The 24,723-nt window shown below is 41.5% G+C and overlaps 1 protein-coding gene across 16 annotated transcripts in view; it reads left to right on the top strand.

Moving 5' to 3' along the window:
• Positions 1–24,723, top strand: part of TCF4 (transcription factor 4) — a 336,776-nt gene that overhangs the window by 141,284 nt on the left and 170,769 nt on the right. Inside the window, exon 1 of one of the 16 annotated variants that reach the window (XM_045850370.1) lies at positions 8,641–8,658. The exons of the other annotated variants lie outside the window; for them this stretch is intronic. The gene's annotated coding sequence lies outside the window, so the exon portion shown is untranslated. Of the gene's footprint in view, positions 1–8,640; positions 8,659–24,723 lie in introns of those variants that run through there. 16 annotated transcript variants of the gene reach the window in all.

The following is a 24,723-nucleotide window of genomic DNA, read 5'->3' as shown; positions in this document are numbered from 1 at the left end:
GAAATTACAGGCACGCAAAGGTAGTTGGCCGTCTTCTAAGGCAGCACGACTTCACCTTCCCTGTTTTTTCCTAGCCTAGTATTTTTGTCTTTTGAAATCCATCTCCCTCGACATCCACAATGTCAAAATCAATGAACTCTTTCTGTTCCTCTCACTACTCTTTTCTTTCATTACCTGCCTTCCTATTTTATCCTTGTAAGTATAGGCCTGGGAAGAGCTTGGAGTTTGGGGTTAGAGTGGGGTTTGGCTTCTAGCTTAATTGCTTAGCAGTTGTGTGGTGATGGACTACTCCTTTATCTTCAGTAAGACTCTGTCCTGGAGATTTACAAAGCCAGCAAGTGGCATTTCTGATTTGCGAGCCCAAACAGTTTTTTGCTCTAAGAATCTGCCTTTCCCAGTTTGCTGGTGGAAGACTTAGCCATTACGCCCTTTGCCAGGCGTTGCAGTCCCTGGGTAACGGCCAGAAGATTGACTGCCTTTCTAACCGTTCCGCCGCCTCTACATACCCACGGTCCCAACCTACAACAAATCATGATCTGTTTGGCATGGCAAGTGCTGGAAGAGAGAAATTTTCTCTAGTGAGCCAGAAAATGCAACAGGATCTGTCTGAGATTGATGGAGATAAGTGTTTGATCCACTTTACTCTCTGCCAGAAAACTACTTTTCCTTGACAGCTGGAGAGATCAAAGGTCTAAAACTGAGGATACAGGACGATGAATGTTCTAATATTAATATTATATGAATAATATAGTAACATTCAAGGTCATCATGTCTGATTTCCTCTGTCTGGGACACTCCAGCCAGCCAAGTGCAGAGAGAGGAATTCCAGTCACAGGGGTCTTCCCTCCAAGCAGACGTGCAGCCATCACCTGCCCGTGAGCAGTTGAGCAGGCCAAGCTTTAATAGCCTGTGATAGATCATGTCAAGAAACGGTGGAATCTGCAGGTTTTGGGAATGGGGGCTAAATCACTGATGAGCCAGTCAGATAAATGGGATTTTTAAGAATTATCGTGGAAGAGATGAAATTTTCTTCTTGAATGAAAGCAGCATGATGACATGATACGTCACCTGTTACCAAGAAGGGGTACATACTTAGCCCAGCTATGAAGTCTAGTCATTCACATTGTACAAAAAAATGTCAGGACTTGTGGCTTCTGCAGGGATTCCCACAGCAAAGACGGAGGAGAAGACTGTGAAATGCATGGTCCTGGTGTTACTGGGTATGACTCTGGCCTGGGTCGGAAAGATTCCACCACCAGGTGACGTTTCGCTTTGGACACCTGTGCTAAGCTCGTTTCAGTTATGTGCTCTCTGAGAGCCTTTTGTGGTTCTTGTTTTCTTATTTGTACTATGGATATATTTATCGATTTTAAAAATTGCCCATCATTGTAGCTTTTTATTCGCAAGATATATTGAATATCGTTATGTTTTACATTTCTTATTTAATTAGATTTTAACTTTTTTCCCCATTTATATTTCTCTTACGTAAGTTTTTCTACCTTTTATTGTCTGTTTTAATCTGGTTAAGCTGTTGCTCTGTACTTTCCCTCTTCCCCTGAGTAGAACTCTCCATTACGAATCAGAAGGTTCACAGTGTAACAAGCACTTGTAGCAGCATATAAGGCGCAAACTGAGGGAACATGCATGTTTCCTGACAACAAACATTCGTCTTCTTAATTTTGACTTCTAGCCTGGAGTGCATGGTCTGTAATAAAACAGAGACAGTGTCTCTGAGTCTTACTGTTCTCATCTTAAAAATGAAGATAATGCTTCGTCCCTCAGAGCATTGTAATGAAGATTAAATGAGATATATGCATCTAGCAAGGAGCTGGAAATAGATGATTCTTTTCAATCTAATTTCATTTCTTCTCCAATTTCTGTAAAAGGCCAGGGATCATCAATAAATGCCTAGGTGCAAAAGGAAAAGATCCTGAGTTTGGTGTTAAGTTTGAGGTCCTTTTAAACCGCTGAAGTGAAGACACCACGTAGGCAGTTGTAGAACGAGAAATCTGAGCGAAAGGTCCGCACTCGAAAGGGTCTTTGGCGTCCAGATGCCAGTTGGGGGTATGAGATTGGGTGTGGGGACTCCAGGAACACGTGGGCCCCGGGCCAAGCAGTTGAAGGCTCCTCAACATGTGAAGGTCTTTGAAGGTGAGAATGAAAGGGAATGACCAAGGAATAGGAAGAGAAAGAAATATAATGGCATCAAGCCAGTTGTTAAAAAGGAAGGAACAAGGGTGTCTTTTTGATTGCCATGGGAGGTAAGAACTGAACATTGTATATTGCCTTTAACGACTTAGTTGTCATGGTTGACAAGTTCTCCCAAGAGTTTGCATGGCGTGATCACAGGCTAGGAAGACCCCGCACTCCCCATCCCCCAGAACTAGGTTATCTTTCCTCTGACCTGGCAGAGTTTTCATCTTGTATATTTCGGATGTCATTCTTTTCTCTGTGGTTAATAACAGCAGCCGTCTGCACTTAGCTTCATTCCCATAGTAAATTACTAATTTTGTGAAGACAGAGGTCACACAAAGTACCATATAAATTATACCTAGTAAGTATTTAATAGTTCAGTCTTAGAATCACTGGTACTAACAAAACACGGCATGTTTGTCTACTTATCCATCCACCATTTAGTCACTAAACAGTTGCTGATTTACCAGTTCTGTACTGTGTGTCAGGCACTACTTTAGGCTGTGTGAATATAGCGGTGAACAAAAGGTACTCCCTTTGTACATGGAAGTCACACTGTGGCGGAGACAGATGAAAGAGTAAATGCATGCATATTCTGAGTACCTTTAATGTCTTAGCTTATTTATTCCTAAAAACAAGCACCCATGATGTAGATGTTATTGTTAGCCCTATTTTATTGGTGAGAAAATGCAGGCTCCAAGCTAGTGATTCTGTACCTTGCCAGGGTCATCACTTCATTAAGGGTGGATCTGGGGTTCAAACCCGGTCACTTCGACGCTAAAACCCATGCTGTTAATCACCCCACTGCACTGCAAAGTGTTTGGCACAGTAAATGATTACTATTATTATTAATAATACTATTTTTTAAAAGATTTTATTTCTTTTTAGCTAGGGGAAGGGAGGGGAAAAGAGAGGGAGACATCAATGTGTGGTTGCCTCTTGAGCACCCCCTACTGGGGACCTGGCCGATAACCCTAGCATGTGCCCTACTGGGAATCAAACCAGAGACCTTTGGTTTGCAGGTTGGCACTGATTGCACTGAGCCACACCAGCCAGGGCATTTTATTATTACTACTACTATTAACACTAATAGTAATAGTAATTATTCCTCAACTTAGCCATCATTTATGCCAATTTAGATGAGGAAACAGGACTTGACTGGTTATTAGCAAAACTAAATTTAAAAGCCCAGATTTTGTGCTTCTAATCCAGTGTCTTTCTCTTGTAAAGTGCCTCGTTAAGGATGAGAGAGTAGAGGGAGGAGGAGGAAAAAGAATGGAAGGAAGAAGTAAATGGGCAAGGAGAAGGGAAGATGTGGAAGAGATGAGGAAGGAAGGAAGGAAGCCTGTTTGATTTTGGGTTTTTGATGTTACCAAACTATGTCTAATTTTTCCATTTTCTGGTTCATTGTATTCTCTAGAGAATATCTTTAAAATAAGCATATTTCTATGCATAACAATCATTCCATTTCATAGACTAGCAAAATATAATTCAGGGGCTGTAAGACCCTAGCTATTTAAAAGAAAAAGTATTTATTTTGGAAAGGATGTTATTACTGGTATTTATACTGGGAAGGCATTGGTTGGAAGATACACTAGAAGCTTTGTTTACCAACAGCTAAGTCTCTGAGGGGGTGTGTGTGTGTGTCTGTATGTATGTGATGTCTATAGTAGTGCATACTTACACCCTGGCAATATTGAATTGACTTTGTATATACATTTTTGGAGAGGGGATGTTGAACCATTTTTCTGGGGTGGGGAGGTTTTTGTATTTATATGCAAGGCTGCTCTAATATAAAGCACCATATTTAAACATCACAAATATACACTAAGCAAGGGACAGATGCACAAGGAATTTAAGCAGAGTTTTTCTAAATGGCAAATAATTAGAGGGGAACAGATGCCTATGGGCAGCACAGGATGAAATGAGGTACCAGGAATTTTAAAAGGGAGACGGAAATGCATATGTAGAGCGCAGCCACTCTCAAGGATGTCTAAGCCTAGAGGGTGTTCTCTCCCAAAGTTTCCTGTTTCTGTGGGTTTTGACATTAAATTTTGTTCTCTCTGTACATACATTTCCCAAAGAAGTAGATCTTACTAATCATTCCAAAGTGGGCCAGAATTTCTTCCGAACCTCAGTTTTCAGTGACTTTGTGGTTTGCGTGTGTGTCCCTCTCCAGGGCCTTGTCCTTTCACAGGACTGCCAGGACATAACATTTCATGACAGTGTCACTCCTCATCTATTTATCATTTATGCCCCATCCACTTCCAAAAGGGTTTCTAGGTAGTCTACCAGTAAAAGACGCCTGTGAACGAGGTTCTTTTCTTTTCTTTTCTTTTTTTAAGATTTTTATTTATTTATTTTTAGGGAGGGAAGGGAGTGGGGGGGAGAGAGCGAGAGAGAGAGAGACATCAATGTGCAGTTGCTGGGGGTTATGGCCTGCAACCCAGTAATGTACCCTAGCTGGGAATCGAACCTGGGACACTTTGGTTCCCAGCCCGCACTCAATCCACTGAGCTACGCCAGCCAGGGCTTCGAGGTTCTTTTCTTGATGTGCATTTCAGGACGGACGTGGCTCTCCTTTAGAACAACCTGCCGTCAGAAGGGTTGTGTCTGCCGCAGAACCGTTCTGTACGGTCTCGATGTCGCAGAGGAAACAAACTTCCGAGAAGATATAGAGAGGCGCGCTCCGCTCTGCGTCTCCCACCTTCCTGTGGAGCGGTGGTTTAAACCGCAGGGGCGCTGAGCAGAGCCAGTCAGCTTCCCAGCAACGCCGAGCTGTTGCACCTGATCATTACCCTTCAGGTTTAAGATTTACCTGTTGTGCTCATTGTAACAAAAGAAATGAAATCTCTGTAATTATATTGGAAGGGGGAGGAGATCATGTTTTAGTTCCTTTGATCTTGAGCTAGAATAGGCTCTGCTTTTTGGAAATTTAATTTGAAAGAATCCAATGTACACATCTGCTTTTTGTACCGCAATTTCTATTGAGCTTGAAAATAGAAATTTATTAATGCAAATGTGTAGAGTCTGTTCCTTGAGGGGGAAAGACATTCAAAGCACAAGGTGATCATCTCTGCATATCTGTGTAAGATTTTAATAAATATGTTCTCTGTTTTTCCTCCGGAGTTCAGAGATGAGGGTCTTTGTTAGCAAGGACCAAGCATAAAAATTACAGGACACACCATGATTACTTCAATATTGAAAAGTTTTCAAAGGATAAATTAGATGGTAAAGAGATGAGAGGCATATTGAATCCTCAAAGGAGAAAACATAAACCAAAACCAAGTGCGCCATCAAACCATTCTGAGAACACGTTTGAATTGATGGTAGGGCCCATACTAAGAGACAAAGCTTCCATTTCAACGAATCCAATCTGCCTAGTGTTCTGTAAAATTGCCTTTGCCTGTAAATAGAACGGTATGCAGATTTTAGGTGGGACACTTTCTCGTCCCAACTTACCCTGTACTTTTTATTTTATTTTTGTGCCATTACCTGAAACTGCACGTAAATGATACAAATGATACTTGACTTAATCCTTAGAGGGGTTGGATTGCATGGTCTATTTTGATTAACTTTTTCTTGTTCTCAGTGTAAATTTTTCAGTAAAACCTAAAAACATCATGAGCATTTCGGGACACGAATCCTTTAAGCTAGTTTGCAATCATATAGTTGTTTTTTGAGGGTTTGGGGACTTTTTGAAACTCCTTCTCATCTCCAAATGGGCAAGGTCAATCATAAATTGTTGAGAGCATTCAGTTGCTGGGTAAGCAGTCTCCTCCTAAAGCTGGGGGAGTATCCATTTTCAATTCTTTGAGCCCATGGAGCTGGTTGCTTATAATATTTGTGCTCTATCAGCAGATCTCAAAAACTTGGTTATAAATTACCTAGGCTTAAGGAGTTCTCGATTAAAGAATATATTGAATCAGTAAAACTAGTCTTTTTCTTTTCTTTTATTTTCTTTTTTTTTGTGATGTGATGTGATGAGATTTTTTCCAAAGGTGGTGGGTGCACTTCAGTAGTGCGTATTGTCGTTCTGTTCTGCATTCTCTTGGTTACTTTCTTTCCCACTGAGTTTGTTGTTGGTTGGTTGGTTGGTATGTTTTGTTTTGTAAGGAACAGAAAGTACAAAGCCACAATATCAGACTGTGAATTAGGAATTCTGATTTTAAGACAGGGAGTCTCACCTTCACTTGTGTCTGAGTTTGGATTTCATTGTGTTGCCACGATAACCTGTGGCCCTTGCAAATGCACAAGTTCATCTGGGTAGTGATTCCTGGATAAGTCTGTGTTATAGGATGCCCAAGGCCACGGAAATCACTTAAGACACAAAATGTTGAGACAGAGTTGGCTCCTCAGGGGCATTTGAGTAAGTAGGGTTTTATTTGAACTAGTTTTGGGGGACCATGACATGTACTGCTAACCAGGTCTAATTAATTAATTTCTAACATTTCGATCTAATTGTGACTTTGTCGACTTACACACGTCTTTCTTCCTCGCAGGCAAGACACTCAGAAACAAAATTTCTAATGGCAGACAGTTGGGGTGCAGCAACCAAGCAGTCACCCTTAAAAATTAATGAGCTTAATGATGGTTAGAGAAGTGACTGTGATGGTGGTTTGGGAGGGAGGGGCCATGCGGATGGCAGAGGGAAGAAGGCTGGACTCCGCATAAGTGGCATGATGTGAGCCCCTTCCTTATCTCCCTTCCCCATTCTCCGTTCCTCCCCCACCAGCCACCTCCTCCCCCCTTGCCACCCCCTCCATCCTCTCCTCTTCACAGGAGCCAAAACAGATAGGAAGACAGGGCGATTATGAAGACGTCAGTTGGAGCCTAGGCAGGCGAGAGGGGCGCAGCGCTCCAGATGAGGTCCGGGGGGAGCCGCCGAGGGTCACTCATGAACGACCGTGTGTGTGTGTCTGACAGACTGTGAAATGGTGCGTTGTTGCACGGCTGCGCTGCACCTGGGCCCTTCATCTGTGATTGATTGGTTTGGTCATGTGTAATGGTCCCATCTGCTCTGTGTTGTTTTTCTTTTTTTACTTATAAACACCGTTCCCAGCGGCTGAGAGAGGATGAGCTATGTTTTGTCATCTTCACTTACACTTTAGCTCAAAAAAGTGGTCAACTAGGTAAGCTCTAAAGTCTATCCAAGTAATGTAGTAGGAAAGTATGGGTTTTCCCCCTCCTCTTGGTGTGTGTGTGTGTGTGTGTGTGCGCGCGCGAGTGGGTGTGCTGTGCGTGTTTGCGCCCTCCTGCGCAAGCGTGTGTGTGCGCCTGGAGTTTTCATGCTGCCTGTTAATATCTGAATAGTTCATGAACCACGGAAGACCAAAAAATTGCAGAAATGATTTGCACAAATCTGTGTATTGTGACTCTTACTGCAGCGAGGAGTGGATTTTTTTTTTTTTTTGTAACGGAGCCAATACTTAATTAAAACCGCTGACATCATGGTGTTATAATTAAGCGTGGCATTAATTAAGCTGGAATAACGATTTTTTTTTATTAAGAACTGCTTCTATTGTATAAGACCGTTATCTGCTAAAAACAAAATAATTTTAAAGCAAAAATTAATTTCCTCTAAGGGAGCCTTTTTCAGCTTCCCCAAAGTCCAGCCTCAGGACTGTCGTCATCAGGGGTGTGTGTGTGTGTGTGTGTGTGTGTGTGTGTGTGTTGGGTGGTGTTGGGATGGGGGGAGAGTGGAAGTGAAATTTGTTTTTTTTTTTCACCCAAAAAATGCTGATCGGCTCCTGGCATTCTGATGGCTAATTATGCATCGGAGAGCTTCGACAGCTGCATTCATCATCATAAAATGTAATAATTAATGACATTCCAACAAAGAAAAATATGCAAATGAGGACTCATTAGCATTTTCATATTCAGCTTTGATAATGCTTTTGCTGACAAGGTTGTAATTAATGAAAATTCATGTCGCAGTCAGGAGATTGGATCGGTTTCATTCCGCTCACAATTCCCAAATGCTTGCATTATGGAAAATCGGCGGCTCTGCCAACTTTTCAGGGAAGAAAAAAACACACACACACTAAAAGCACCAGATGCAAATTAATGGTAGGGAGTCTTTAACTCTTTAAACCACCCCCCTAAATTTTCATCGTAGGAAACATGTGATGAGTTTTAGCCTAAGAACTAGATTTTTTTTTTTAATAACAGCAATGAAAGTACTTTTATTTGTGATCCAGGTATGAGGATTTCTGGCAAACTTTTTTTTTAAATATTAACAAAAATCCCTCTACCTTTTTCCCTCTTTCCTTTTCCCTTTCAAGACTATTTAAATTTACATAGTAAAACATGTTAGGACAGCCAAGCCCCGGCGTGCTGTGCTCTGTCCTCTAGCTGGCAAATTCACGCCACGACAGTTTATTCATCCACACGCTTTTTGGCGACTCTTCACCACGTATTTGTGCTTAGAGCTCCTGGTGCCTCCCTCCGTGTGCTACCCATAAGGTCGAAAGAAAAGCAAGTATTCTATTTCTCTATTCAGGGTGGGTTTTTTTTTTTCTTTTTTGGATGATAGTTGTTTTCTTAGTGCTTTTTCTGTTTAATCTATTCCCTTTGTGGTTTAGTGTAAGAGTTTGGGAATGTGCCCATAATTCTCTCACTCAACACTTCAGGTTTAGTGTTGTGTTTCAGACGTAATTTTAAGAGACACCGTACAATCAAAATGGATACCCAGAAACCCCAGAACAGAGATATCGACAAGCATCCAGTACAGAGAGCTATTCATTTATAAACCCTCAGTGTATTGCTTTCAGAATGTACGGCTGCAGATTGGCAAAAAGCATTTGGTGCCAGCCTGGAACTATGTTTTGCCATCCTAGCCTGAAGTTAAACTGAAAGTTCTGTCTTGCCCTCAGCACTGCAGAGGAAAACCTCAGCAGAGTTCTGACCTGATTTCAGATTTAATCTTTAGGTTAAAACAATGATCGCTACTCAGTCAGATCTTTCTGCTGAGGCAGATGTGTGTGTGTATGTGTGTGTGTGTTTAAAGGGGTTTGTATAAGGATTAAGAAAGGGGGAGAGTGAAGGCATATATCTTTATTAAATTGTCAAATTTATAAGCATTTTCACTCTGGAATGATGCGAAACAACTTCAGGCAGTTCCGAAGACGCAGTTTCCTGTTTGTGTAAAGTTAAATTGTAATTCCCGAAGTTGCTAGCCGGGTATAAAGAATATAAATATGCCTTGTTAAGGGAAGATAGAAACTTTGATATGCAAGGTCTTATTTTTTAGAGTATCGTAGTAAAATAGAAAGTACCACCAATTATTTAGTCAGAAGTTTAAAGTAAATCTTTTTTTCTCTACTGTGCAATTAAGAATGACTAGGTTTTTATTCCTCATTAATCTCAGAGTTCTAAGAAACAGACTTTTATTTCAGTCTCTTGCTTTTCCAACTTTTGTGTTCCCACAGTTTATTTATGAGTGTGTGTGTGTGTGTGTGTAGACATGGTGTGTCCTGTTTGGAGATTATGGTGGCTCCATCTTTTTTCTTTTTAATCTATTGTGTTAAAATAGCAGGCAGAAGAAGGCTGTACTTTTTTTCCTTTTAGTTTACTTCTTTTTTATGCAGGCAAACTGCCCATCCAGATGGTAGAATTTCACCTGTAAGCAATCTGAAACGATAGGTTAATTCTGACATTTTATAGAGCTTTTTAAATTTTTTTTCATACAGTACAACTATGTGTAGAGTAACTACTCAAGATAATGTTTCCTTTTTTTTTCTTTTAAAACACTTCCTGCTGTGATTGGTTCTCCCCACCCCCCACCCCCCAAATCTGTATTTTGGGCTCAATTAAAATCTGTGGCTTTAGGCACTTAGCTGCTATTGTCAAAACCACATCTGATGAAATCTCTGACCACTTCTAACATGTGTAAATGAGGAAGTGATGGCAGAGGGAAGGGACACGTGTGGATCTGCAGGTTAGTTTTTGAAACACAGATTCTTTTAACTTTGTGAGCTCAGTGTCTCACTGGCTTCGATGCACTCACTGTTAGCGTTCTCCTCCCACCAGATTCACAAATGTTGACCCACTCATACCTTTGGCAGTGATGCTGGCGTGGCGCTAGCCACCGGAATCCTGAAATTTGGTCTTGTTTTCAGTGTGGCTAGCCTCTGGTGGCTTATGTGACTGAGGAAGCTAGAGTCCTTCTTTGAAATGATTTGTTGATCTGTTATTAGGGAATCCCGTTGTTTCCCAAAACAGCGTTGGGGGTGTTTGTGGAGTATGAAAGGGAGGGGCGTGCTGAGGATTGTCTTTCAGCAGTGATTGGAATCAGACTGCATTTACAAGTTAGTTTTGAAGGCTACCCCCTTGTTCTTATTATTTCTAGAAGTTCTGTGTGGGCACAAATTATTTCTTGTTACTTACACAGTAAAGATGGCTGTGGCAGCCTCCTCTCCCCTGGCTTGGTCCCTCTGGAGAACATTTTTTAAAGTATTCTACTAATAAAGCCCTTGTCAAGACTTGGGACCCTAGCTGTGACATTATTTATTACTTTTTCTGTTTCCTGTTTTGCACATGTTAACTCCTATGGGTACTTTCTTCTTAAAGTGATGAGATTTTCACTGTCCAGCAGCAGCCCCAGTTGCTGCAGTTACTGAGCTCTGAAATAAGAAACCTGCGGGTGTTCCGTTCCCGCCCCCCTCCCCAGAAGCTGTTGCTTCAGTTAAGGAAAATTACAGCCCCATGACTGAAAATTTTAAAGGAGTTGTTTCACTGAAACACCCAAAGATTTTGTTTCAGGTATTGCAACAAAATCACCACTTGTTTGCGGCCAGTGAAGCCAGAGTTCCTGGCATGTCCTCATCCAGTTGCTTCTCGTATTTCCCTTGCAAACTTTCCCATTGGTCGGGGTCTGTGGAGAGATTTCAGTGGCTGGCTGGTGGAAATGTTTGGGAGAACATTTGCGTATCAAAGCAGCCTAAATATTTGCAAAAATGTTTGCTTGAGAAAAAAAGAATCCACTTAGGATTAGGAAGTAACTGCTTAAGCATTTAAAAAGCATTTGTGATTTCCTGCACTATATTATTCAGGAGCCAAGGCCTAACTTGAATTTCAGGAGTCCTCCCAGAATCCATATTTTGAAAAAGCATGTAAAAGAGTAAATGTTCTGTTTTTTTTTTTTTTTATGGTTAAGAGCTACACTTACGTGTGGTATAAAAATGCAAAAAAGAAAAAGAAATATTTGAAAATCAATTGGTTGTTATTTAGTTAACCTATAAAAGACAAAAGAGGAGAGGAAGGGCCTCGTGCCATGGTGAGATACTGAGTAGCTCTGGTCCCCTTCTTTTCCTGTGTGAGTGCACGCTCCCCTCTGTGAAGCACCTTGCATTGCTGTGATACGACATTTGGTTCTGCTGGAGTTCATGAGCTTCCTTGTGATAATAGTGATTTGAGGGGCACATCTTTCTCTTTTTTTTCTTGGTAGAGTTTAGTGTGGGCCCTTTCGTGTTCAAATTATTAAAGTTTTAACTGCATTTCACTGAGGGTTTGGAAACAGCGCATACAAAATTCAGTGCAGGCCAGTTTTCCCAAGTTGTCAACACTGTAGGAGCCGAGCGCCAACCATTCCTGTTCTTCAAAGCCCCTCAGATCAGGTGTTATTCTACCATCTGGACATTTTAATTAGTAAAAAAATGTGGATCCGGATACACAGAAATGGGGTCCGCAGTGCACAATGGCCCGGGTGCACTCGGCTGGTGCTGAGGTGTGTGTGGCTATGTTTTACAAGTGTGAGTGTGTGTGTGCTCCTGTGTAAGTGTAATCGTATGTTGAATATGTGTTCATTCCTCCTAGGAAACCCAAGCATAGGATTTCTGGTGCCTTTCCCAAACTGGGCACTATCACTACCAAAATACTTAGCTACTTTTTCTCGAATACCAAGTGAAAAGATCTGGCATATGTAATTGCATTCCCAAGTAGGACTTGCCTATATCTTTTCTGATGCTCGTGCGTCCTCACTCGGTGCCCGGTGTGGCGTGGCAGTGCAATGCTGACGTGGCGTGGGGAGGAGACGTGGCTCCTCCGCTTCCTAGCTGTGTGCTCTGAGTCAAATACATTGGCCTCTCTGAATCTCCTTTCATCCTCACGTGCAGAGTAAAAGTATTATGATAATAGGTATGATAACTACCTGAAAGAGTTACGATGAAGCTTATAAGAAACAGCATGTATATGAAAGCACTTGATAAAATGCAAAGAGGTATAAAAAGTGATTTTTAATACACATTACCAGTTCATAATCCATATGCCATGTTCATGATTCAATAAATTGTGTCATATTTAAAAATAAGGGAAATGCAAATATAAGATGATATTAGATTATTGGCAAATAGTAACTTTGGGGACAGCAGAAAATGTGTTCATAATTTTTAACGTGATGCAAAGTGACCCATTTTTTATAAAGCATGCTCTTTGAAATAATGTTATTCTTAATTAAGGCAGAAGCGGGTACATTTGAGGGAAATAGTGACCCTCTGGAGAAATGGAGAGTGAAAATAGTTTAGGGAAATGAGTCTTAGTGTCTTCTCTTTTGGAAAGATGCATGTTTATCTTAATTATTGTGAATTTCATGTTTGCAAACCAGTGTGAATACTTAAACGATGATCATTATGGCTTAGAAAAACCTACCCATTACAATTTATTTCATACTATGTTTGCTCAAGAATGTCTCATTCGTCTTCCTGAGGAAGTGAGGGAGGTGATACAGTTGCTGTGTGACACTGGACCATCGATGAGTTTGGACACTTCTACAGAAAGCTTGTTCAGTTTTTTTATTATATGTCCATTCTTTTCCTGAGAAGGCTTCACAAGAAATGGGGATGTTATTTTTTTTCTTCATTATAAAATCATATGCGATTGCATAATGATACTAGTTTGGTCATTTCATTAATTTAATCTTCCCCTCCCTTGCTGTAATAAATAAATATAGTATAAATATGATTTATATTACATTATCTCTAACATCAAATATTTATTATCACAGACAACCTGCTTTTAATCAGAGTGTCTTAGGGAGCTCTTAAGACTTATCTCTTGGACAAGGTATGAGCAGGAGTTCAGAGTGTTCCTTTTTGGTGTCATACTAGGAGGAGCCAGATTTAACTGAGAACCAAATTCATTTGTTAATTTGGTTAAAATTAAGTAAACTGTGGAAGAAACAGGAACATGCAAATTATGACTATACAACATTTAAGATTTGGGGAGCCTGAAACTGGATATTGGTTCCATTTACTGCTGTGTCCGTTTTAGTTAAATGTCTTAACCTAACGACACTTTCCCTTATCTGCATATTCTAATCTAGGGAACAGAGACGGTCTACACCGCACTTGTCTTGAAAATTTTAAAATGAGGCTACAGGTCCCCCTCTCAAGCCCCATTTCCTGCAAATGGCCACACATCCCTTAACCTTTATCAGCACCCACCGTCAGGAGATGAGAAGAAAATGATAGAACTTCCTTAAGAATTGTCTCATAAAAGAGATTCAGTTAAAAATTAGGGGGACAGAATTTCAAATTTAATAAAAAAATGAAGTAATTCAAAGTAAAGTCTGTAGCCAAACTCCTTAATTGTGATGCATTTGCTGAGTTCCCCTCTTCCACCGTCGGGCCTGCTCTGGTGCCATATGGCCTACCATGGAACATTTAACTTGTCAGATATAATGGATTGTCCTGGAAGCAGATTTTTGCTTTGAGCACTCGGCTCCTTTCTTGCATTTCACTCTCAGCTCCAGGCTGCAGGATGAAGGATTGTCGTGGAAACGCAAAGAGGAGACACACAGTTGATTCCCCTTAAGAGAGTGACCTATATGCCACAACGCTTTACCCACGTAAAGAGGCATTATCCCCGCCACTGGCCTTAGCAGGCTGCACGTCAGAATCATTTAAATGTGCCTGGACTTAACAGATTGTGCAAACATTTCAGAATTGAGTGCTTAGAAATAAAGCATCGTCATTCTAACTTAGGCAGAAATGGCGTAGCCACATCGGCCCAAAGATAAGTGTTATTTATCATGACCTACATGTAAGCTAAACCACCTGGCTTGTATATGTTGTAAATTCAAGTTTAATTTTGAAATCTACTAAGAAAGATTAAAAAAATCCCCTGACGGAGATGTTACGTGGCTTTATTGTTTTTGTTTGGTGAGTAGAGGTGAGGCTGAAGTGATCATTTAGGTGGATGGACAAGTGGCAGGTAATTATCCTCCCACGCTTTCCACCTTGAAACTTAAGTAAAAGCCTTCTGTTTATTCCAACACACTATAAATTAGAGATTGTACAGCTGTGGATTAATTTTTATCTGTACATATAGTATGTACATATACAAAAAATATGTATTTAATGTTGATTTTAATTTGTTTTTTTTTTTTATGGGGTAATTCTTTATTTTAACTTGTGATGTTGTGTCTGAAATCACAAGCTTGGAAAGCACTGGAAGGAGTTTATGGCTTTCACATTTATAGAAAACTTCCCTGAAAGAACAAATGGTGCCTGTTCTGTACACACATGCGCACGCCTCGCTGTGGGGGGCTCTTCCGGGACAACCTGCTGCAGCCCGAAAGCCACTGTGAGACAGACACAGAGGGACCTGGAACGGCCAACTTTTATTTAAGTCATCAGTCGGGCACAGGCCAGCGGGAAAATAAGCAGCCTACGTATCTTAATTTAATCATAAAATGGTACATATTTGATTGTTGTAGGGTTACAAGAATTAGGGAATAAATATGTATGTGACACCTGTAAATACACCAAGACTGTCTGGTTGTGAAGGGTAATTTAATATACTCACCAAAATGTGTGTGTTTGTGGGCTAGAAATGTAATACTTAATTTACTTCTAAAAATGTTTTTATTATAGATAATTCTTAATAGTGATCTAGAAAAACTGTAGTGGCCTTGAGAGCTGATATAACCTCACTTCTGTACAAAAGAATTCTTTCTTTTTAATGAACATCTTTCCGTGAAGCAGCTAAGAAATTTCTGTTCAAGTCAGCATTTGCTAATAAAATATACTTGTGTGTATTTCTTACTAACCCTAAACTGAACACATTTGTTTTATCAATGCCGCTGATAGGACGATTTCCGCCCCCCTCCCCGTATTAAAATTTTGGTCAGGCTCATTCCTATATGAATTTGAGTGGTACCTGGCCAGACAGCTCTTGTTGGGGCATGTGCGCCCTCTGCTGGTTGGTCATGCTGGAACTCACTGGTGTGTGGGTTCTTAGTATCTTACTTTTCAAGGTTGGGGTTTTTTTTGTTTCTTGTTTTGCTTTGTTTTTATACTTTTTCACAACTAATCATATATTGCAGTAATTATGAAGTTGTAGGTTAATACTGGGTATGGCACTTAATTTGTTTTTATTTGGAAATGGAAGTTGTGTGCGTGTATGTGTGTGTTTTGGTTTATTTTTGCTAAATAGAGCCCTGATAATTTAAAAAGCATGTAAAATATATGCCACTCTTGAGTTTTTAAGTGGTTGATTTTACATTTCCATTAATCGTATTTATTTTTGTAGTTCCTCCTGGCCTGATTGCGCTTAAGAATTCTTATTTGAGTAAGGTGGGGATTGACTTAAAAGGATAAATCACTGAAATTTGAAACATTACCTGTTTCAAATGGTGATGGATCAGGCTGCCCCTGGTAGAGAACTCCCTGATAGAGTTGACAGTTTTCACTTGCTACGTGAAGGAAAACGAGCTTCTGTTTGCATTGTTGTATTTTATAAAGGCATTTTATTTTGTTTCCTGCAGATCAGATTAAGCTGTCCTCTCTAGCAGACACTGAGAATGGTAGTTTGAGTGGAACCCTTTTTCTGTCTTGTTTTGCCACTCGGAGTTGTTGTTGATGGGGCGTGAGCTGTTCAAGGAGCAAGTCACCAACGGCCTCTGTATTCCCAGGTCACAGGACCAGCTTCCACCAGGGCAGTCACAGCAGGAGCATCCTGGTCCCTCTTCTGCAGCTGCAGCTCGGATGCAGAGGAGCCTTGCTTTCTGCCAGGGAAGACCAGGGCTCTGTATAAGAAGTGTGTCTTAAAAATAGCAACAATTTTGGCTGGCACATTTTTACCAAATTCTTTATGATAATTAATTATAAGTGATTGCTACATAGCTCTGAAATGATATGTCTTGATTGAATCAATAAGGTGTTATATGGAGAGTTTAGATCTTTACAGTTCTTTTCTCTTCTATTGCAGATTTCTCTCATTTGTAAGCAAATTCCATCAAAACTCCAAAACCAGCTCCCCTAAGTATGAAATGATCCAAAAGCTTAGAGTTGGGGAGGGGGGAAATGTCATCTTAAGTGTTCTTTCAGCTTTCTGTCTTTCCAATTTTAGGTACCAGTGACTTTAAAATGTTTGTGGTAAATTATATAACTACTAGTTTTTAATTTACTTTGATTTATTTAAAATTGCCAGATAACTACAAACTGCATGCTAATATCAAGTTCCCACTAAATCTGTTACAATGGCATCTTGCGCAGAATCTCCAATACACGTTTTTCCTATTGCTACCTGTTACCAAGGTGCAGTTCCGTTGTGGCAGGTGCTCTTCCTCTGTGCTTCTCGTCACTCCTTTTTCAACCCTTACCTAGTACAGTGTTGGGCTTGCTCCCCATTGCAGCCCTCTAAACTCTTACCCCTCATGAATAATGTCCGTCCTTGACTCCAGCACCCAGCACATGGTACATGGAAGCACTCAACAAACAGTTACTTTTGTACCCTGTGTCTCTTGGATCTCCTTCACACCTGTTCAGATCATCATTTGGACAAGTTTCAGAGGTGAAAATTGCCATCTGTAAACAACTATACCGTGTAATGCATTTTATTTTCACATATTTTGATAGGATGAGGTCACTGCTCTGACTGCCCCATTCTCCTTCCTCCTTTCCTATCTGATCGCCCTTTCCTCTGCCTCTCCACTTCCTGCCCCACCGCCTTCCCCTCTTGATTTAGTCACGCTCCTACACTCGGTGATTGGAAGGCTCTCCTTAACCATCCCGTGTGGAACTCAGCAGCTTGTGTAATTTTATCTGTGAACCATCACCTTCCGTTAACAATGACTAGTGAGGGGAGTCACACTCCGAGAGCTTTGGCCTTGTTAACCTCTCAGTATGGCTTTCGTAGGTCCATTCTCTTAAAGGTGATCTTGAAGAACAGCCTCAATGGGTTAGCAGTTTTCCTTGTTTGCCTGCTCTGTGCATGTCCTCAAATATGTATATATGAATTCTGGGCTATTTCCCCTTAACTTCTCAATGGTATATATTTAGGGACTGCAGACCAATTGCAGTGCGGTGCTAAGGCTGGAGAAATGCTCATCTAAGACATTACAGATACATATGTGACTCTTGGATTACCTTCTGTCTGGGGTTAAACATGTTACTTATATAAATGTGTGTATATATGTAAGTGTAATACTTATATGTATTATGCACATGTATAAACTACTTAATATCTCCGTGAAACCCCCACCGCCTTTATTTTTGTGCAGTCTTGAGTACCACATAAAATGTGTGTGGTTTCTTTAAGAGGTGATAATTGTTATGTTCTTGTTAGCTCTAAGCTCAGCTTGAAAACTGAGGCCGTCGCCTACATGCCAGGTGCTAAAATATGAAATTTTCCTACATAAACACTCTATGGCAAATGTAATCCTAAACCTTTTCCTCTGTTTTCTGTTCCCCTGTACCTAATTCAGAGTTTGGTCACGATTAGGTTTTACATCTCACGCTAGTAAGGCTCTGGCAGGACATCACGTTTGAATGGGCAGCCAATAACTTACCGCTAAAAGTGATTTGTGTGGGGAAGGGTAGCTACTGATTTTCTTTATAATTTGCTGATAAGTTCCAAGCACTTCAGCCTGGCGACAAAGTCTCACTCAGAGGACGTGGTCTGTCCCGCGTCTGGCCACACGTGTGGCAGATGTCCTCTGGAGAGGTCGAGGAGCAGACTGTGTCTTTGGCGTGGGCTCGCACTGCCTTCAGAGGAGCATGGGCGGAGGAGCACGCATGGGCCACGGGCCCTTTAAAGCTACACCAGCAGTGGGCACTGCAGGCTGATCCGTCTCGGGGTGGAGCCGGGGAAGGGACGCTTTCGCGGCAGTGGCCCCGGGGGCGGACAGAAGATGGGCAGCGGTTCACCTCGAGGACTCTCCTGTCTTGGGGCTGTGTTGTTTGTCAGGGGGATCTACTTAGTAATATGTGACTAATTTCTTTAAAACAGCCGGTCTTCATCGGTGGGGATGAACAAATGTGAAGGCGTAGTACGCTGCCAGGAAAAGGTTTCCCCAACCCGGCGCTTTTCGACCCTTTCTCCCGCATGGCACACATAAGCTAATTGCCAAAATTCTGCAGCACACCAAAAAAATATATTTCTTGCTGACCTAAGAAAAACAGGTATAATTTTGATTCATTCACACTGGACAGCTGTTGTTGTGTCAGCTATTGTTACTATTTGACAGTCTAAGGAAAAAGAGGTTAGTGCCCCTGTTTAGTCAGGGTTGCTTGTTGTGAACATTCTTGCACCACACCCCTTGAAAAACCGCCGTTTCTCACCCATGAAATGGTTGTACGGTAACTGCCTGAAAGGGTGTCAGAGAGCAACGATGGTTTGTCTTTTTAAAATCCAGCTAAATGGGTGGCATCAGGCAGTAGTTGATTTTTTGTTCTTTGCTAGGTGACCAGGTTTATCAGAGTTTCTTCTGTTGTACCCCTAAAGTCTGGGCCTGTCTCTTAAATTCATTACTCTGTGGCTCATTTAGCCTAGCCAGTGTAATTTTTTCTTTTTAAAGTAGAAATGCCAGCTCCCACTCCACTGAGTTCGAGTACTCTGGGGTAGAGACCCCACGGATCTGTTCTAAGAAAAGTCCCACTGATGATTTTCACGACCAGCAGGGTTTCTTCGCCTTAGATTGAATTTGGGGGCATTACTTTTCTCCACTCCCATCTTACGTCTTCCTTTGCTCCTAAGAAGATAGCACACATATTTTATTTCTGCTTGCTTTTGATACCTTTGGTATATATTGCAAATATCACCTTTTTCATTTTCATATGAAACGATAGTTTCTTCTAATAAAAAACAAGATGTCCAGTGCCCGTGCTGTTCCTTCAGAGGCCGCACAGTCCCCGGGCGTCTTGGTCAGACCCAGTCGGCACGGGGGCCGTGCGGAGAATATGAGACGGGGCCGACAGGGCTGTTCAGATCTTGTTCACGCGAAGCCAGTGGCAAGTTACTGATTAGAAGTAAGTTGAGTGATTTCGGGGTTGCCCTTAGTCCTTCAGGTCCCTAGGGGACCCTTGTACAAATTGCTGACTCAGAAAATCATTCCTCCGGTGGCTCAAGTGGCCCTTCAGTGGCCTTAAAGAGTTATTTGACACACCTCCCCAAACAGCTACGTTATCCCCATGATTATGTTGATTAATTGCACACTCTGTGGAATGAGAGTTATTTTCAATGAAAGATTTTCCTGCCTTCGCAAAACAAAGCGTAAAACTCACGCCCTTTAGTCTGATCGGGCGCTCACGTCTCCGAAGCTCGGCCCTGGGTGAGGGCGATGACTCGGGCTGTTTTCTTCCTTCCGCACGTGAAATGCTCTACGGTGGTGTTTTTATGCTGCGTCGATCTCCCAGAGGATGGGCACTTGGGATGTTTATTAATTTTTACGTTTTCATCCCTCAAAGGACTTGGGTTACTACAAATCGAGTTAAAATTCTTTGAGGGGAGGGTTGTGGGAACACAGGGAAAAGACAGTTGGGATAATGTGTGATACCAAAACATACGCTGATAATACATCTACAATACGCCCAAAAGAGGTGGCACATTGTGAAAACAGGCTTTCGTGCTGGAATTGAAAGTTTATGTTCTAGCTTTGTCTCTTAGCATCTGTATAACCTCGGGTATAGGCTTGTTTCTTAGTTTGAGTAATGTCATCGAAAAAGAGGGATTAAGTGACCCTCTGAGAGGTTCTTGGGCATGTTCTCTCCAATAACACAAGTTAAGTCGGTCGGCACACTAGATTGTGCTTTACAAATATGAGTGCTTTAAGGAGAAGCAAAGAGCAGTTCTGACCCATGGGCAGCACCTAGAATCTTGCGTTTCGGTGGCGTCTCAGGAGGCGCGGCAAGTACGCCTGGAGCTGGAGCGCGTCCACGCTGTGAAGGCAGCACAGTGTCCGGACAACACGGGGCGCATCAGTGACGGAACGCAGCCCAAAGTCCCACTTTTCCAGGGTCAGAGCTGTAGGTCATTATCGAGTATTCTATTTTTGTGACCTAAAAACATCAGTGAACGAGAGGATGAAGGCTAGTCTTTTCCAGGAACATGGCTAGCTCCCCATTTCCTGTTATTCTTTGGTACAAACCGTGTGCCTCATCACCCTCTCCCCCAACTGTTTTTTCAGTTTTCAGTTTAGAGAGCAGGGGAGGAGGAGAATTTCCTGAGCTGTGGAATGGCTGACTAGTTCATCTGCTGGAATTGAGTTGTAGTTCTTTTAGCATAAAGTGCATTAAATTTGATTTCTTAACGTCTGTGGATGATGACAAGAGTTGTCCTGGAATACTAAGATTCTGTAGGAGAGAACTAGTGTTCTCTGAATTTCAGAAATCGAAAGAATAAGATCGGCCTCTGATATCTTGCAAACCCAGACTCTCTTGCCTCCAAACTGGGACCAGGGACAGTCCAGGCTGGCCGGTCAGTTACAGCAGGGAAGACGCATCTGCACGGAAACGTTGCAGGAAGTCCACGCTGTGTTCAGATCAGTTTAAAGTAAATGAAACTCAGTCCTAAAACTTACATCATTTATTTGACAAAAAATTACAAACATACATTAAACCCATAATTCTTCTAATGTTGTTTTTTATAGTAGTCGTTCCTGAAGTTCCTCGGGACTTGTGTTAATAGACAGAAAGAGTGGGGCAGCTGTGTGCAGTCAGACAAGTTTAGGAAGGATAATGTTGTGCAAAATTAAATGTCCTCACTTACTATAGGACGTCTCTGAAGCGTTGGCTTGCTAAGATACAGGGTAAATTTCTGGGAAAGAAATAGAGATATATTGTAACGTTCTCTAGGCCCTTTAACTTAGCTTCCCTTTTGTTTTCTGGAGCCTGTTGTGATGTTATTATCCCACAGAAGACACTTTGTGAGCAATGCTGTGTTGACCTGTATTGTAGTTATATTTTTACTTTTAGTCTTCTCTGTGCATTTTAAATGAAGTCGTATTCTTCACATAGGGAGGGCATAGAGATGCAGTTTGCAGCCATGTTTTTGTTAGTTAGTTGCTTCAAGTTAATGTGGAGATGACTGTTGTTTTTTGTACAACGTCAGAGTCTGGTCTACAGCATTTGCACAGCTATAAAGCACCTAGAGACCTTTTAGGAGTAAAACACCATGTAAATGTAAATCATCACCACCTATAAGACACTTTCATTAATTTCATATCAAATTCATGAGTGTTTTGAGCTCTGGGGTTTGAGTCTTCAGTGTTGGGCTTCTTGTTTACTTATGGATTTTTTTCCCCCAGAATTTAAATATCAGTAGTGCAGAACAGTGCCTAAAAGTCCAACATTTGGAATCAAACTTCCAGGGTTTGATTCCTGGCTCTATCACTTACCTCCTGTGTGACCGCTGGCAATTTTTGTAACTCAGTTTCCTCACCTATGAAACCGTTTTTACATTACCCACCCCACAGGATTGTCGTGTGGCTTGAGTAAGTGAGTAGTCTACATAAGCCCTTTGCATTGTGGGTAATGCATGACAGGGGCTCAGCTATTCTTATTTGAGGAAGGGCGGAAAAAGCAGGCATGGGAAAGATGAAAGAACTGTGAATAATGACCTCATGTATATTTTCAGAGCCACTAAGAATTGCAATCATTTTTAAATGAAATAGACTTTTCAATATAACAATTAAAAGGGTAACCGGAAGTAGGTTGGGGACAGGGACAGAGATGTATTTTGACTCACACACGGTTAGGATGGGTTAGTTCCCTAGTCTGATGGCGGGGAACAAAAGGCTCATTCTTCAGTTCCCAGAATGAGGATTAACCGTGAGACAGCCTTACTTAGTATTGTCCTGCAGCATCAGATAGTGTGTAGCGAGGCTTCTCATGGGAAATGTCTCACTGCAGAGGTGCAATTTTTCAGTGATAGGTGCAACACCTACCACTTATACCTAATTTTAAGACTGTCCTTTTAAGAATGAAAGGCTAGAAACCTGAACGTGACCTTGTTATTATCCTACTGGTCAACCACTAGTGGGGTCTCCTGGGTCACAGCTGGTCTCCAGAAATCATATTATCAGTAAGGTGTTGTTGTTTCTCCCTCTTCCCGTGGTGATTAGAACTGTCCAGGTGTGGTAACCTACTGAAGGCTTGCTTCTTAGATGTTTCCCTGTGAATGAATGGACTTATGAGACCTTTATGTAATGTTTTCATTCTCCTCCAATTCCCGTGGCATTCCCTTACAACAGGATACTTGGATACATTGGAAGAAAGATTGGAAGTCAAATGGAAAACTATAAAAATATTTTTTTCCCTATCCTTCTTGGGGCAACAAGATAAAGGATCCCTGAATAGATCAGCAAAAATACTGGTCTTTAAAAGAACTGGAAGTAGCTTATGCAGTATTTTCTGCTTAGATTAGTTTTTCAAGGGCAGCAAAAGAAGCAAGTGAATCCTTTATTGATTACCAAGTGGTGCCATTTTTAATAATAAAATTCAAATACAGGTCTTAGCAGTTGATGGGTTCAGTTTGGATGGAACGTGTTGACTTCCCGGGCTGTTTGCTCACTGGAGATGCTGATGTATTCTAGAGAGGGGGCTGCGTTTGTGTCTCCTTTGTCTGCGGAGGGATTGATTGACGGATGTTGTGTCTGCTCATTTACAGCATTTTTCTTGTTTAATCTAAAAATATTGTGACCTAATAGTACATGTTCCTTGTATACATCATTTCTGTACAAGGAAGTTATTGAGCCAGTATTTCAGCTAAGTTTGTAAAATCCTCTCTGCAGCTCCCATTCAGCCTTCAGTGTCCCCCATTAGGTCGTATCACTCGTCGCATGCACAGCAGATTGTCACCAGCAGCAAAATTTAACATTTGGTCCTTTTAGGTATAAAAATGAATCAAATGCCTGACAAGATTTGTTTGTGGTATGTATTTCAGAATACCCCCCCCCCCCCCCATACACACACACCCTTTCTGGGCATACGACAAATGTTACTAACGGGTACTTTTAGTTTTTAAAATATGGACAACAGTACTCCATGCAGTAAAAGACTTGAGCGATTAATGCTACCCTTATGCCTCTTTTGAGTAGTTTTAGCCATGGGGCTTGGCACTGCCACCATTGTCTTTGTGCCAAAAAATATCCGCAGCGGCTGTCGCATTCTAGTACTGGAGGGATGTCTCGAAAATTCTGCAGTGAGCGCGCCGGGCTTGTTCATCACTGCTATCTCTTTTAAATATCGGGAAAACGGAATCTTTAGCTCATTCAAAGCTCCGCGGTGGGGGTGGGGTGGGGGAGGTGGGTGGCGAAGAATGGAGAAAGGAGGAAAGGCTGCCTGCGCCAGCCCGTTGGTATAAGTGACAAAAATCCGTGCCTGACGTAGAGTGAACGCAGACATGTAGGAGCTTTTGTGCTCGTGAGCACAGATAGTTCCTCAGGAACCCCACTCAAACATGTTATCGGCGCTCTTGAAAATTTTATTATCTGAGACAAATGTTTCAGTGAATTTTAAGCAGAAAATCAACATCAAGACCATAGCTAATTTTTACTGGGCAGTTTACACAAAAGATCTATTTCTTTTCCTAGAAACTGAGGTGTCATTGTAAAATGGCTGCTTCCTGTCATTAGGAAGTGATGGGGATAGATATAATGCATTTGAGAAAGTGCTTGAGTTTATCCACAGTCCCTGTCCGATTATTTTGCTCCCAAACAGAGGTTCGGGCTCTGAGGGCAGATTTATAGTTGAATTTGGGAACAAAAAGATGTAATAAAGTTAAAGGCTTACACTATCAGAATGAAATGTGTTCACTCGTGATCTCTGGAGCAATCTATTTGATGGTAAAAGTGGATGCTACAGATGAAATCTTTACAAGGAGCATAATCCTAAAGAAAAAAAAAGTGCACCTCCCAGCCTCCTGCTGGCTGCACTGCCTCCTTGGTACCTCGCAGACTTCGACAGAGTCCTGGACCGGTGCCCATTGATGTCATGGAAACACTCAAATTACTGAGAATGATTCATGTCTATGCTGGTCCCTTATCCTCCCCCACACAAACAGGAGTAGATTTTTAACCCTGACAACTTGTAATTTGCAGTGGGTTTATTTTTGTATCTGGATAAATATTTTTTAACAAGCAAAATTAAGATTAAGCAGTCTGTATCTGATATGATAGTAAAGAAGGCTGGCCCGTGTAGCCAGGAGTACTTCGGGGACGCCGTGCAGCACGAATTCACATTCTTCTCCTCTCTCCCCTCCTCTCCCTTCCTACCCCCTTGCCTTTCCATTCCACTCTCCCTCTCTCTGTTT

This window comes from Phyllostomus hastatus, unplaced genomic scaffold (assembly GCF_019186645.2).
Source record: "Phyllostomus hastatus isolate PE091 unplaced genomic scaffold, TTU_PhHast_1.1 phas_contig_80, whole genome shotgun sequence".
Lineage (NCBI taxonomy): Eukaryota > Metazoa > Chordata > Mammalia > Chiroptera > Phyllostomidae > Phyllostomus > Phyllostomus hastatus.
This window is presented reverse-complemented; position numbering and strand designations above follow the sequence as displayed.